Here is a 16485-nt window from a genome sequence, read left to right on the forward strand (position 1 = left end):
ATTTCACGATATGCCTGATCTTACGATTGGCCGCCGACATCTACATATATTGATACCGTTGCGTTGCCGTCAGATATATCGGCACGTACCTAGGATCTATAATATCTAAACACTAATTTTGTTAGAAGTATTAAAATATATGTTTGGACACCCTATTCCAACTATAGTTTACTATTATTTATTTGTTTTACAAAGATTCCAAAATTGAACCACGAGCGTAGCGAGAGAGAAGAAAAGCGGTGACTTGAGCGTCGTGAAGGTTTCAAGGCACGAGTGTTAAACAAATTTAGCTACCAAGTGAAAAACAAAATTTTTCCCCCACACTGTAGCATGGAGTGACTCACACACAGCTGAGACACCCACCGCGAATCGATTTAATAAATTAATTGTTCATTTTCCAAATGTAATATGATACCATGTAATCCGATATTGCAAACATAAAAATAATGTTACATTTCCTCAACCTTGTACTTTAGACCTAGTGTAAAGAACAAAGGAAATGCTTTCCTATATAAACCGCACATTTAATTATAAAATACAATTGATATCCAACCGTTGCGTGTATCACTCATAAACCACCTTCTCCGAGCCGAAGGCTTACACTTCATGGCGACCCTGCCAGTCGGGCTGCTCGAGGCAGCCCCGGCTTAGACGCCGCCCACCGCCAGCCGGCCAGCCACCCAGCCGCCCAGCCAGCCAGCTAGCCCAGTTTAAACGCCGCATAGTAGCCCAGCCAGCCAACCAGCCCCGCCGCCACTACCAACACCGCCTGTGCCCAACAGCAAACACCAGATGACTACAGGCCAGGACGAGTGCGGCATGTGCGCGCCGCCCGCCACCGGCGCCAGTGTGCTCCCCAAACCCCACCCGCACCCGCGCTACAACAACAAGGCCGCCCGGCTCCGCACCTTCGAAGATTGGCCCAAGAGCATGAAGCAGAAGCCCGAGGAGCTCGCCGAGGCCGGCTTCTACTACACCGGCCAGAGCGACAAGACCAAGTGCTTCTACTGCGACGGAGGACTCAAGGACTGGGAGGAGGACGACGTCCCATGGGAGCAGCACGCGCGTTGGTTCGACCGGTGCGCGTACGTTCAGCTCGTCAAGGGAGAAGATTACGTCCAGAAGGTCATGAGCAGCCAAAAAGGAAAAGTCATCATTGCTCCGAACAAAGCGTCCAACAGCGCAAGCACTAGCCAAGCTCACAGCGGCACAGGGGCGATGATAACAATAATAATAACGGTGGATACCACGGGACAAAAAGCCACAACAAGAACAGTCCAATGGGCCACAAAAACACCAGGTATTCACCGTCGACCCCAACTACGAACTCGGCCGGATCACCAGCCACCTCATGGACATGGCAGAGCCCACACTTCTAGGAGGCAATACCGAAGCCGTTACGTATACCGCAGCCAAACGCAAAACTAACAAGTAAGCAAGCACACCAACTACTTAAGAATAATTTTTTTTTTCGCCTTATTACAATTATCAGTTAAAATTATCATTAAGTATAATATTAATCAAATCCATAATCTATCTATCTATGTAAAGATAGATCTATAATCATAATAATGAATAATCTATTCTTTAAACATGCAGATCCGTCTGCGAGCGATATTTCAATTTCTACTATCTATTTATCTATTAATAAAAATTATAATTAATTTACGATTACTACTTGATGACGAAAACCAGGACATGAATATATGTTAAAAAATATATATTCACCAGTTGACGATAAATAATAATTATTAAAATAAAACAAGTAATAAAACATACATAAAGATAAAATTAAATATCAACAACTTATTAAAATAAAACAAGTAATAAAACATACATATAGATAAAATTAAATACCAAAAACTTGCTAGAATAAAACAATTAATAACACAAAAATATTTTCTAATAACCATCAATAAATTTTACCGAGGCATCATTCGTTAAATTTTAAAACACATAAACAAAATTAAAACAAACAAAACACATATAACGCGTCGCATGGTTAACTCAAACAGCTTTATACAATCAGCAATTTTTAATAACTGAGACGGGGTGCATTCCATTATTTCCATCTTTACAATTAACTTAACAAATATATCTTCATATAGGTATCTAAAAGACCACAATAAAAAAAAAACACCTCAACAATAATATTATTTAGCATCGATTAAAACATAACAAACCCATTTCCCAACGTAAAGACAAAACCACTATCACACTAACCAAACATTGGACTAACTGACAAACACTAGAATCTACTATTCCACACATAAAACAGCATCACTTATTATCTTTTCCAATTATTAACCAATTTAACGTTCAAAAACTTAGCTTTCACACCATTTGGTTTTCAATACGCAACATATTTAATATATTTCTTTAAAGGCCCTCTTAACCAGTTACAATTTAATTTCGTGTTTTCCAAAAGAAAAGCAAACAAAAAAACCCCAATCAAATAATTTCGCTATTACAATCAATCAATCAAACTTTTATTGGTAAATTAGAAGTATTTTACATGTCAACACTTTATTACAATTACAAAACACATTATTATTTTATACATGAAAACATTACTTACACAGAATATTATTATTATTTTAGGTCAAATAATTTCAACTTACATATACTTTAATACCTTTGTTGCGAATTATAATCCATATTTTTATCTATTCAATTTACAAATTTGATTTCAATTTTTTTATTAATTAACGGTATAACTAATTTCTATGACATGTAGTCAATCAGAGTAAATATTTAATTTTTAAATCTAAAGTAAATAAATAACAATCTTACATTAACATACGTTAACTTACATTTATATATCAATAATATTCAGTCCACGGATCTATTACTTAACTAATTAGAAATTGCATAAAAATAAGAAAATGCTATCAGCCAGTCCCCACTCTCATATACTCATAATAACCAAATATAAGGGATAATACAAAAATTTAAATAAAAAATCAAAAATCACGTCCAACAAATTACCAACAACAACAAAACATACAAAGTAACACAAACATATGAACACTAGCTACTAATCAACTTAAACATATGATATGATTAATGGGATGCACCAGACTCGTGAAGGCCGCGTCACGCGTACTCGTCACACGCCACCCAATACAGATGAACATGCAACATATGCTATGTCATCTCAAATTTCGAGTACCTACCTACATAGAAAGAAGAAAAATAAATAACCATAAACAGTTCATACACTTAACGCATTATTAGAGTTTTAAACTAAAAAAAAATAATCGCAACACATAATATGAAGATCAAGGCATAATATAGGTACTATACGAAAAGCTATACACTACATATAATGAAAGACAAATAATAAAACAAAAAAAGGAAAAATATAAATATCACATTGAGAGAGCTAAATCAGATAAGTGTTGCAACCATTAGCCTGATCAACTAAAATTTATTGTGACTCTTATACATATGCTTTAAGTTTTCAAAATGATGATTTCCTTTCAAAATGGGGTAGCTCGTGGAATTAAATAATGTAAGCAAGGTACACCAGGATACAACTAGGCAATAACCCTTGAAACCTGACCATGATTCGATCGAGCATCAATCGTGGAGACTCCTTGGGCACACGGAAAGTTTTTTTTTGTTATTCCGATGTGTGAAAACAACTGTCTGGCAATACATATTAACGCGTAATATGTATTAGCGCGCTATAATAAATAATGTCCATGCAAACAATTGCATGTTGATTTTTGTATCCTTAATAAATATATTTTATGTAAAAAAAAAAGGTCGGCCGACCGAGAGCGCTAACTATTAAAAGCTTTGAGCTTTGAGCGCTGTGTACTTTTTAAAAGACAGGTGACAAGTATCACAAAGTCAGCTTACAATTATTAGGTCACAATGCAGACATTGCAAAATGGTTCATTGGCGATCAATTATTACACAATGCAGACATTACAAAATGGCTCATTGGCGATTAATTATTACAATAATAAACAATTTTCCACAAATCACGAGCAAAAATTCTGATGAAAAAATAAATAGAAATAAATGAAAACCCCAGGGAAAAAAATAGACACTATAACACATCAGAATAATATTTTTTTACAAGCACTGAATCCTTGAGACATCATGATAGGGTCGAGTTACCTTGCATGGAGGTCCTTGGACACATATTATGTTTATTAATAAAAACATGTGTTAAAAACAGCCTGTAAAAAAAAGTATATATGTATATATATATACATATAAGAATCAAATATAGCATTATACTAAAAAACCAAATAAAATAAAAACAGCTATCAATCAAAACAAAAAGAGAAGAAGAATCAGAGAAGAAAAGAAATAAATAATACAATAAATTACGTACTAAATATGCCCGAAGATGTGGTTTCAGCACAAAATGTGAACCAATTTAAAAATAAATTAGACAAACACATCAAAACATCTACTTGTCAACGATAACTATTAATGATTACTGGATACAGGCAGTGTCAGTTGTCACAACTGCCTGCCTGCTTACAAAATAATAAATAATAAATATATGATAAATATATTTATGAATACTTTCTGTAATATTTGTATATACTTTAACCAGTGTGTACAACGCGAGGAAAATATTAACTGGAAACAATCCTTATTGAGCTTTCTGTGGGGCTAGGTCGATTAACATAATAATACTATGTGACGTGGACTATTGTAGCCAATAAGCCTGACATCGTGCTGATAGACCGATCGCAGCGCCGGGCCGTGCTCGTCGACGTCACCATCCCTCATGATGAGAATCTCGTGAAGGCCGAGAAGGAAAAGTCCAGCAAGTACCTAGACTTAGCTCACGAGATAACCGCCATGTGGGATGTTGACTCGACGATGATTGTTCCTATAGTCGGGTCAGTGAACGGTCTCATAGCGAAGAGTCTCGACCAATACCTAAAGCGACTCTCGCTAAGTGGTTGGATCAAGGGTCAGATGCAGAAGGCGGTAATTTTGGACACGGCGCGTGTAGTACGTCGGTTCCTCACTCTGCGGCCCTGACCACCGGCAGCTTGGGCCCTGCCCCGCTGCCGGCGGCACCCTAGGTTAGGTTTTTTATAATGTGTTTATATATTTTTTGTAAAGTTTTGTGTTTTTATATTTACCAAGATTGAACTGAACACTAAACACCAAATATCTGATGAACCGTAACCTAGCACGTCAATATTGATCTCAGTACCTATTTAATGGCTCTGTCTTATTACGTTCTGAATAAATAACCACCCAAATTAACGCTACGTATTGATTTCTCATCAGTCAAATACTTGACATTTCTATAGGCACTTACTATTTAACTGTCGAATCTTAATTAATGTTGCTATTAGAATATCAACTCTATTTAGTAGTCGTTTAAGTTGAAACTTAAATGACACGAAATGTTTTAAGTGAGGTTGCGAAAGTTACGCGTAACGGTTTACCACGCCCATACCCCATAGGCATAGGTTCGAAGTTATGGAATTTAGTCAACTTATAAGCTGGGGCCAAATTCGACATGTACAACTGTCAGATTTCGCATTCACGTCAAATCAACAGTTGATTTTATTGCATACTGAGTGTTGATTCCATCAACGGTGGATAATATCATTTGGTACCAAAACTCCACTCTAAACTAAGGGTGGTTCGGTTTGGTTTGCTTGTCACCCTAACTGTGGATTGTTAATGTCAAATTTTGACATTGTACGTACTTATTCGAGAACTTATGATTTTTCCCACATCAACGGGAGATCAACACGATACGTCAAACGTCGCTTGTCGAATAGGGGTCCTGACTTCATATTGGGTGTGCTTTAGTCAATGACTACGACGTATAGATGTCGGCGGCCGATCGTAAGATCAGGCAGATCGTAATGTTCCTGTGTAATGTTTTGACGATAGTCACATTAAACCAATACATAGATAGGATAGGTTCGTTAGGTTGCTTTAGATGCCCGAAGGACAAACTGCCCAGAAATAGGAGTACGCGGGGCTCCGTCAACTCAGGGAACAAGTCAAAGATTTTCACGTTTCACGATATGCCTAGGAATTTCACGATATGCCTGATCTTACGATCGGCCGCCGACATAGACACGTGTAAGGGTTAGTTCGGATTTTGATCAGCGCACCAAACGGGACGGTTTGGAAACAAAAAATGACACTTAAAGCAAACGCGTCACGTCACGCTTGACCGCTCCGATATATCTGATGGCGACTGTACCAACTTTAAATCCTGTTAAAAAAAAAACGTTATATGTATGAGTATAAAAATATTTAACAAACTTCCCACAGACCTTAAAAAATTGGCAATCGAACAGTGCTTTTATAGCATAAATGACTTTTTACAGAGCTAGTTCACGTTATTCATTATTATTGAGTCTATCTAGCATAGTTTATTGTTAAAAGTGTTATTGAAGTTTAAAAATAGTATTTAGTTCTAAGACAACTTACTAATATTGTACGCTTTTGTAAGGCAGGATATGGAGAACATAAATATTTTGTACCACCTTTGTAAACCTCACCCATAAGTGACCCATAACCATACAATAAATATTTTTTGATTTTGATTTTGATTTTTGTCTGGCCTATATCAGCGTGCTGTAATGTTGACCGTTAGCGTACACACGCGAGCGGAAGCGTTGGACAATGCTCGCCAGTGTAGCGTGGCGGTTAAGGCGCGGCCATACGCGGATTGTATAAGTTCTTTGGTGTGTCATAAGCCCCCCCCCCCCACATCTGACGTCTTTCGAGCGTCGGCGTCTACAATTCTATGGCCGACGTCGACGCAACGTCGACGCAACTGCGCAGCGACGTCATTTTCCATAGCGCTGGAACGACGCCGACAGACGCCGACGCTCGAAAGACGCCAGATGTGGGGGGGCCCTAAGAGTTATAAATGATAAATACAAATATAACTAAGTAAATATGTGTTGCACTCCTTTAAAACAAGTTCCATAGAATGACACTTATTCAGGTCTACAGGCCCTTAGAGTTGTCCCTTTATCCTGAAAAAAACAAATTTCGACACTCTAAAAGGAATCTAAAATAGGGTACTTCGCGTTGACCTAGAACTATAAAAGTACTATGAAAAATCTATGAAAAATCTGAATATTTAATTATTTACTATAAATGTATGTAACAAATAAAATAAATAATAAATAAGTTAAATTTGTACGGTACCCTGGGTGGGCGAGTCCGACTCGCACTTGTCCGGTTTTATCCGTGATACGGCTCTAACGTATTGTATGGCCATACCTTTACACTGGCGGCACTCGTTGGCCAGTAGAGCGGCGCGCTTACTCAATACATTGCGTCAGTGTCAGTGCATTTTAATTGGCCTGCATTGCACTTGCACTGTTTTAATGTTTGTTCAACAAAACTACACTGATACTATAAGGTGAATTGGGGTTATTTTGCAAACGAGGTAATTCTGAAAATCACATATAAGACACACACACACATAATCATAAAATCATAGAATCACATATAATCATATAATTATATAATATCCATCATTATGATATTTATAGTACGTATTATATATAAATATGTGGTAGTTTATATATAGTACGTAGTAGTAGTAGTAGTAGTAGTGTAGTAGTAGTAGTGTAGTAGTAATATGTGTAGTAGTGTAGTAGTAGTTTAGTAGTGGTGTAGTGTGGTAGTGTGGTAGTGTAGTAGTGTGCGGTAGTTTATTTATGTAGTTTATAGGTATGTATAGTCTGCTTTTTTTTAATTTACTCAATAGTTATATTTTTCTCTCTGCACCAATTGTAGATATCTCTGTTTGGCCCTATGGTCGACTGATAGAGAATGCCATTTGGCATTAAGTCCGCCATTTGTACATTGTTGTATATATTTTGTGCAATAAAGTTTAAATAAATAAATAAATATAAGAGAGTTGGGATAAGATTGATTTTTTGTCTTACCCCTCATGAAAAACCCTTTTAATCCTACCCCAACCACGGAATAAATAATAGTACTAGGTACAGGAGACTCACTCTCTAACAAAACGTGTCTGTTACGATCAGCACGGATATGGCCGCTAGGTGGCGACGGCGCCACGCGCGGCTCATGGCTTTCCCCAAAATTGGGGCCGAACGGATGTACTTTTAGCTACCTGTAGCAAAGCGACGAAATCGCGGAGTGAGCCACGCCTGCCCCAACGCACTTACCGTAAAATAGATTTAAATGTTAATAATTATGCGTCACGACACTTTGTATTCGATATTGTGCTTGTGTGGGTATAAACCATAGCCTAAAAACAGTAAATACCTTTGAATTTTGAATTGAGCCCTTTTGTATACTCTGATGATGATAATCGTCCGTCATCTGCCGTTAGGCGAAATGTCGCGCCCATTCTGAATGCGATTTATTCCGCGATGCCATTTACACCACACGGACACAATCGAGACTATTTTTTTTTTATATTTTAGGACATTTTTACACAAATTGACTAAGCCCCACGGTAAGCTCAAGAATGCTTGTGTTGTGGGTACTCAGGCAACGATGTATATAATATATAAATACATAGAAAACAATCATGACTCAGGAACAAATATCTGTATCATAATATAAATAAATGCCCTTACCAGGATTCGAACCCGGGACCATCGGCTTCATAGGCAGGGTTACTACGTAGGCAACTCTGAAAGTTCTTAGAAAAGGCTACTTAGAGATCATATAACAAAAAGAGGCATATTATTTGGCACAAATATTTATGTAATTGAATTTTAGTTTTGTGTTATTAGTTATTATTATTTGTGCTAATAAACATCTCTTATTCTTATTCTTATTCTTATTCTTATTTATGAAAATATAACTCTTTATACTTTTTTTGAGGTATATGCAATTTGGTCGTTATCTGTGTTTCAGGATTGATGGCAATTTGGAAATTGTACGTCGAGCGTTATTCCAATTTCGACCTAAGAATTTTTTCGTATTACTATTTATAACGATTTTCATTGTGGGCTCAGCCAACAACAGAGTTACGGTAGGCTTCAGTTATAGTTTCATAATGAAGCCTAGTTCTTGTACGTCGGTTTATTTTTTAAATTACTCATTTAATCGCTTTTGTAGGTAATCAACGGATGATCATAGAGAAGCATGTCATTCAAGAGTGACGTCAAAAGTTTACATCGCACAATTGTGCGGTTAATAAAAAATACTGGCAAAAAATTGTATATCAGTAGTTTTTGATATCCCTCAGTATTCATATGAGACTGTTAAAAAAATCTTGCTTAAATTATTTTGTGTCAAAAAAGCTTGAATCCCGATGGGTACCTCATGAATTTCATACAAAACCTCCGAGGACCTAAAATCGCCATACAAAAAAGGCATTGGAGCTGTGTGCGTTTCAGGGTAATCCTATCCTAATGAAAATTTGTACGCGTGGTCAGAAAGAGATAAAGCACGCATTAAAATAAAGAGTAACGTCCTAATTACTTCAGCTTTTTCTATTCTAAACACTTTCAGTTTGCCCCTTGTACCCACTAGGCCAGACCGGTCGTCATTTACATATAACAAAAACGTTGAAAGAATGAAGTGCCACGAATAAACCCTCTCTATTCTATTCTCTATTCTAAATTGCCTTATCTCAGCATTCTCAGATGCTGGGGCCCTTGAGCCCATATTTGGGGCCCCATTGGAAAGTAAAGAAAGCTAATTATCTAACATCTTTCTTTTTTCATCTTCAATTTATCAAATATACTGTTACTGTTTGTCTTTCGAGGCCCCCTGAGGATGGGGGCCCTTTTGCACGGGCCCCGTGTGCTCTTATTGTAAAGACGGTACTGAGTGGCGTAGCTAGGCGTAGTCGAAATGGGCCCTCGCCCACAGCCACGTACTTAAAGGGGCCTCCAACCATTTATCTTGGGAATACACATTGACAGAAAAAGGCCCCACGACTAGACTTGTTCACGGTACCGCTGTCTCACCATGTTGCTGGCGATTTCCAGCGCTGATCTGACCAACAAGTGAGAAGAATCATGGCAGGCAACAGACAAAAAGAAATGCGATAAAAAATAGCATAAAAGTGGACAAATGGTTCAATAAGAAAAGTCAGGAAGATGATAAAACATAAGACATACATAATAAATTAAATCAAAATTACGCAAATACGTGGCAAACAAGCGCACGGCCCGTAGGTACGTATATAGTATATTTAATTCCACTTATTCATAACTCGTTTTATTTAATTTTAAGGCAACTCTGTCAGAGCAAAGTGTGGCAGTTTCATTATACTACCTACATAATTTTATTTATGGTACTACTTGTAACATGTCTTATGTGATTTTTGTATGTGCTTGTTTTAACTAGCACCACAGAATAAATAATAGTACTAGGTACAGAAGACTCACTCTCTAACAAAACGCGTCTGTTACGATCAGGACAGATATGGCCTCTAGGTGGCGACAGCGCGACGCGCGGCTTATGGCTAGCCACCAAAATTGGTGTGGAACGGTTGTACTTTTTTCGCGGAGTGAGCCACACCTGCTAGTACAGTCACCAGCAATAATATGTTACACAACGAAGGCCGCAAAAATATCTGACACGAGCTTATTTGTAGAGCCATAAGAGCTTGTCACATATTTTTGCGGCCTTCGAAAAGTAACATATTATTGCAGGTGACTGTACCTACATATCCTACACATATTTATTTGCAATGTACTTATTCAATCGTGTCATAGTCGTGTCATAGTCGTGTCGTAAGCCTAAAATCGCTTCAAACACAACATTGACTTTTACAGAATGTCACTGGTTATTGTCTGTATAAGCAGTTGGTGAGAACATTTGGTAAGTACGTAACTAATTGACTTTTAACATACAATATTTAAATACCATATGAAAAGTTCGCATACTTTCACCAGTGACATGTAAATAATAAAGATTGCTAGTCTCAATACTAAGTCGCGATCCTCATTCACTTTAAAAAAAGATACCATTTCGTTTGGAATCGAGGAATGTGGTCCAACATTTAGATCTGTTCAAATTAAAAAGTAAATCGTACAAATTCAGATCCAATTAAATGTAAAATTCGGCTGAATGTTAACAAAAGCTCTGAACCATCGTCTCGACCTTTGCCTAGAATAAAAGTTTACTAACATTAAACTGGCTGTATATAGAGTGCATTGGTTTTTAAAAAGTAATTCGAGTTTTAAAATAGTTTGAATGGTTGATAGTTGTAAAGGTTGGTGCATATACGAGGAGACTAATTAGAGAATAGTTAATACGAGTACCGATGTTAAAAAAAAGTGGATTTTTCCTTTGTTTTCGGTCCCAGTTTTATGATTTGTTACTTACAAAAATATGCAAATAGATACTTATCGAAACCAAATATTAGTCTATCTATATTTAATACACCAAAAATAACATTTTTTCATAAAGTTTTGGTTTAACGTAGGTATAAAACTCCATATATATTAATGTGTTTAGTAAGGCATGTTTCTATACCAAATTATCAAGAAATGTAATCATAATCAAATATCAAACAAAATTAGTCTTATATTATTCACAGCAATCATTTCCCATGGCTGTAATTTTGTGTAATACCATTTCTTCAGTTGAAAATACGGAGGAAAAATGAGAAATACTCTCATAACATATTCATAACAACCAAATGTACCTATACCTAGTCTATGGTAAACACTTGATTTTTAATTATTTAAATGCCTTTCTTCTATACAGGATGGTCCAAAAATACGTTGACAACGGTTTTTCGAATTAATTTATTAAGTACCTACATTACGTAACTAATACAAAGTAAGTGAAAAATTAAAACTATTTATGCAACAAAAAATAATTGTCTTCAACATAGCCACCTTTCGCTTTGATACATAGACGTAGACATAGAACAATTTTATTCAACATCACATGAAATGACAGAGTTAACAAATAGTGTAACACATTTTACAGATAAATCTTAAATTTACACTTAAAAACTAACCCCCTTATTCATAAACGTTTACTAAAGTTGAGAAGCCGATAATAATCGTTTGTCCCTTTCCTACGTATTGGTATGATGGAAAGGGACAAACGATTATTATCGGCTTCTCGACTTTAGTAAGCGTTTATGAATAAGGGGGTAAGAAATTGAGTTGCACATCTAACCCTAAACTTGGCAGGATTTTTTTTGCTAGAATTTTGTTTTTTTTTCTTGAAAAAAGGGATACTAAGGGTTGACTTAAGGGTACAAAAATAATAAAAAAAATCTTAGTATTTTAGTTTTTTATTTATACAATGTATCTTTAAATGCACACTGCCAAGGATTCACAAATTAACATTAAATTAGGTATGTATCCTAGGAGAGACACTGCCAGGTTCACTGTGAGGTGAGTTATGTATCTTTAAAGATTCATTGCCAGGTTGAGGTTGCAGAATATTTACTGTCTTACTAAGAAATTATTAGGATTTTAGGACAAATTACGATATTCAATTTATTAAAAGTATATAACTATATTATTCAAGTGCCACAGATATTACAGATAAGGCTACAACAATCAAAAAAGATCTCGCAATCTGATTGGTCTAGTTCCTCAACCCGGGGTCAGGTCAGAATTAAATAGATTAGTAGTTGCCTCCATCTTCTCTAGAGCACCTACATCACACATATCAGACAGCGATCATGGAACGACAGATAGCGACCCCAGCCCAGCGACCACTGCTATCCATGTCCAGCATGCCATCATCACCATCGCCAAATCAGGTAACATTGCTAGTACATCTTCAGAGTGAGTCCCCAACTACGAGACGATCAGTAAGCCTGTCTGAACTCTGAACCTGCCACAACACCATCCCATAATCATATATCATCGCCATTTTCTGGTTTATCATCCAACTCTGCAGATTCAGTGCTCCTTCCCTTGCAACAGCTACCTATATTTTATTTGGCCTATTTTTTTACACATTATCTGTGACTACTGGCCTTTCGAAAACTTCTACTCAATTTTGACTTGCCCAATTCCCGTAAATCGCTACATTTTCAATATAGTGTGAGAGGTTTTGATTGGACGGGCTTCTTTTTAGTCACAATTATAGTTTTTTTTTATCGAGTAGCTACTGCAAGCATTGAAGCTGAAGAGTAGGGTGTAAGATTGATAAACCTGAAAATAGCGATGGTATAGGATTATGGGATGATGTTGGAGCATTCGAATTTGCTTGTTCAGAGAGGCTTACTGTTTGTCTTGTAGTTGGAGACTCAAGCTGAATGTACTAGCAATTTTACCTGATTTGGCGATGGTGGTGGTGGCATACTGGTCATGGCTAGCAGTGGTCGCTGGGATGAGATCGCTATCTGTTGTTTCATGATCGCTGTCTGATGACAAGTCTAGGTTCTCTAGATAAGATGGTAAAGATGGAGGCAACTGCTGCTGTCTATTTCTGATCTGACTTCGAGTTGAGGAATAAGAGGAACCCGATAGCGAGCTCTATTTTGTTGCTGTAGCCTTATCTGTAATATTTATGACACTTGAAGGATATAGTTAAATACTTTTAAAAATATAATGTCGTAATTTGTCCTAAAATCTCAATAATTTCTTAGAAAGACAATGAACATTCTGGAACCTTAACCTGGCAATGTATCTTTAAAGATACATTTAAAAAAGCATGTTGTTAGTAGAGAAGCTGGCGGTGTGCATTTGTAGATACATACGATAAAACGAGTTCATGCTATCTATAACAACAATGCAGTGACTAATAAAAATGCGTTATTGTATAGAATATATATTCACTTTTTATGTAACAATCATAAATAGACCCAAATCTAAAAGGAAATCACTAAAAAGTACCACTTTTCCCATACGATGCGGAGACGCAGCTTCGTGGCCTGACATTTTGCGTGCTACACTCAAAATCAGATATCTCAGCGACATAAAACATTTTTTTACCAATCAAGTATAGTATCAAGTGAAGAAATATGCGTCAAAAAATAATATGAAGCTGTTTACTTTTTGCGTAGATTTTTAAAAAGTGTAACGTGCATAAGAATGCACACTGCCAAGTTTAGGGCTAAGGGAGAAATATTCATGAGTGTTAAATAGGAGCTTGACTCAGCATACACAAACCCAAATATTTGACAAATGGTAGTTTTGGTCGTGAATCGACGTAATACTATAATGTGTGCACTCACCTTTACGGATGAGTCACACACAGACCTAACATCGTTTGACAAGCTCAATGAATGCGGATACGTCGCGATGTCAAAATATGCAGACTCGCCCTTGGATTTAAAGACTACCTACATGGTGAAGTCATTTTATATTTCATGTTTCTTTGTCCTAATACAAAGGTGCCTTTGTGTTTATTGACTACCTCATTGGTTAACCTCTAGCCGCCCAGAGACCTATAAAAATCTCCTGTTTCATCCTAATTTGAACTTTGTGTCGACAAAATAAAATTTCATTTTGCTTGGCAAGGTTTGACGTATGCTAGAGGTTAAGCATCAATCCGCATAGGCAAAGGAATAATAAGTAGGTGTTGTTAAGCCACCAGGAGCCCACTGATTAACAGTCCGCCGGACGGAATCGGCCTGTCAGTTAGAACAAAATGTTGACAGTTTCGAACAACTGACAGGTAGATACCATCCGGTGGACTGTTAATCAGTGGGCCCCTTTACATCAACTCGCCAACCTTTATAAATGACGGTGAAACTTAGATTATTATTGGATTGGGAAAGTTATTAACCAAATAAATAATTCGATCAGACGGTTAGGATAATTTGCTAAGATTTATTAAGTATTTGTACTTTTCTGATTTTTATTTACCTACCCTGTGTGTACTTACCCTGCGTAAGTAAAAGCTTACTCATATACTTACCTAAGCCTTAATCCTTAATTGCATATTTTTTTCTTTTTGCCCGAAATTAATATATGTATCACATAATTGTTTGCTGATTCTAGGAAAAATAGTATAAAAAAATATAACTTTGATTTTCACTGCGAAATCAGTGTTAGAAGTTGAATTGGCTAAATCATATATATCATATATGTATAAGTAAATATGTAATTTTCAGTAATAGATATATGAATTTTTTTACTACCATTAGAAAGGTACACTATTTGTGATATACCTATGATAAAGATTTTAAATATAAAATAATTACAAACCCCGAAAACACCATTCAAAATCACATACTAAAAATTATCAACTACTGGATTTTTCGAAGCTTTCCGACTTTTCGTCTTAAAACGAATGTAATTTTTATAAGTTAAAAATATTGCGTAAATTTAACCCTTAAATCATTACCCTACTACTTGACGCTTGGTATAAAGGTGCTTTCATGAACGTATGCCTTTTTTTTTTAAATCTGTGAGCTGTCGAATGGTTTGTAGACATTTGGCAACACTATGCATTTAAGGGTTAAGCATCGGGTACTATACTGTAGTAACTCGTTTACTCATTCAAATCCTACTATTTCTACTTAATTACAACCATTAATGTGTTTCCAATTCGACATTGCCAGCTTTTCCAATAGAATTCCTATTAAACACTGACTAAAGCTAATAACGCACCGAAAACGAATAAATGGCCACCAGACGTCACTGGCTGAAAACAGACTAGGGCGGGCGCCCCTCAGTCGAACGGCGAACTCGCTTGCGGCCGCACGTCGCATCGAAAAAAAAAACAAAGTGACTCATTGTCCATGGTGTTCCGAATTTGAATTTTGACGTAGTGTTGTGCGGTGATCGATATTGTCGGTTTTTGACCGGTTGTTATTTTATTTATAAATTTGTTTCGGGTTATAAGGATGAACTGTGAAATGTTAATTCGTTGAAGTTAATTCTGATTAGTTCTAGAGCGTGCTTTAAATTAGTGATACCTTGAAAATAATTGAAACACGCAACTATTCGTATTCAAGGCGCTCATTGGCTGAAAGTATTCGAATAGGTATTTATCTACTGCGATAAATCGTTGAAAACGTATTTGAAATAACTTAAATAAAATTTCTTCGCTTTTATTCATTATCATTTGGTAATTATTATAAATCATTATCTTCATAAATAAAACATTCTCTCCTATATATATTGATATACCTACTTAGGTGAGTTTATGTACTTTGTTATACGAAGTCTTAAAATATATTGGTTATTATGTTTTATTATGCCTAACATAATTAAACTGATAATATACCTAATATATACAATAGCTTTTGGATTTGATTATATAAAAATGCTATGAAAACTAATTGGCTTAGACCAAAACATACCATTGAAGTGAAACCTTTTAAGTGTAACTTAGCTCGGTTTACCTCATATTATAACTTACTATAGCCTATATAAGTCCCCTCATAGTGTAGTCAGTAGTGTATTAGGTAAGTATTTATATAAAACTAGATAATAGGTACATATTGTCCTCAAGCACCCACAGAACAAGCCTTATTGAACTTACAGTGCCGATCTGTGTAAAATGGTCGTTGTGTTATTTATTTATTTATAAGTCACATTTTATACCTCGGTAGTGGTAAATGGGATGACGTTATTGTGATAGTAAGCGGTCATACAA

The 16485-nt window shown here is 36.2% G+C and overlaps 1 protein-coding gene across 2 annotated transcripts in view; it reads left to right on the top strand.

Annotated features, from left to right (window-relative positions):
* Positions 1-16485, top strand: part of LOC134670643 (protein Fe65 homolog) — a 115411-nt gene that overhangs the window by 21526 nt on the left and 77400 nt on the right. Inside the window, exon 1 of one of the 2 annotated variants that reach the window (XM_063528453.1) lies at positions 15550-15691. The exons of the other annotated variant lie outside the window; for it this stretch is intronic. The gene's annotated coding sequence lies outside the window, so the exon portion shown is untranslated. Of the gene's footprint in view, positions 1-15549; positions 15692-16485 lie in introns of those variants that run through there. 2 annotated transcript variants of the gene reach the window in all.

Source organism: Cydia fagiglandana, chromosome 14, assembly GCF_963556715.1.
Source record: "Cydia fagiglandana chromosome 14, ilCydFagi1.1, whole genome shotgun sequence".
NCBI lineage: Eukaryota > Metazoa > Arthropoda > Insecta > Lepidoptera > Tortricidae > Cydia > Cydia fagiglandana.